Genomic DNA, 559 nt, shown 5'->3' with positions numbered 1-559 from the left:
AACTTCTTTTGTGGGGAGACTGTAAATACCCACAAATTATTATGTAAAAATTTGATTTGTGATGAATGAAATTGATCTCTCAAGTTGAGAAGTTTCCCTTCAAAATCTGACCATCATCTATGTCATTTATAAGTTTCATGCCATTATTGTGGTAGAATTGCATGTGAGCCATTTAGTCAAGCTTGATATTGTGTGGTTGAGTGAAATTCTCAACCTTCTACTTATTTTTTGGATTTCTTTTCTCCGTATTCATTGTAATTTATCCTGATACAAACAAGTTTATTTTTCTAGGGAATGTAGTAAGCACATGAATTTATTAATTACGATGAACTTTTGTATAAAACGAAGTAAATACAAATGGAGTAACATGAGATAGAAGTAAACACAGTAATAAAAAGAAACTACATAAACTTAAAGGAAGTTAATCTCATTTTACAATATAAATATTGTTCCAAAGAAAGTTTTGAAAACTGGCCACTCCATATCCATCTAGGTTTGGAAAACTAAAATAAAGAAAAAATAAATAAATAAAAATATTTTTCAAAAACTTAGTTTGGAG

This window comes from Cucurbita maxima, unplaced genomic scaffold (genome assembly GCF_002738345.1).
Source record: "Cucurbita maxima cultivar Rimu unplaced genomic scaffold, Cmax_1.0 Cma_Scf00121, whole genome shotgun sequence".
NCBI classification, from domain to species: domain Eukaryota; kingdom Viridiplantae; phylum Streptophyta; class Magnoliopsida; order Cucurbitales; family Cucurbitaceae; genus Cucurbita; species Cucurbita maxima.
Note: the sequence above shows the minus strand (reverse complement) of the source record.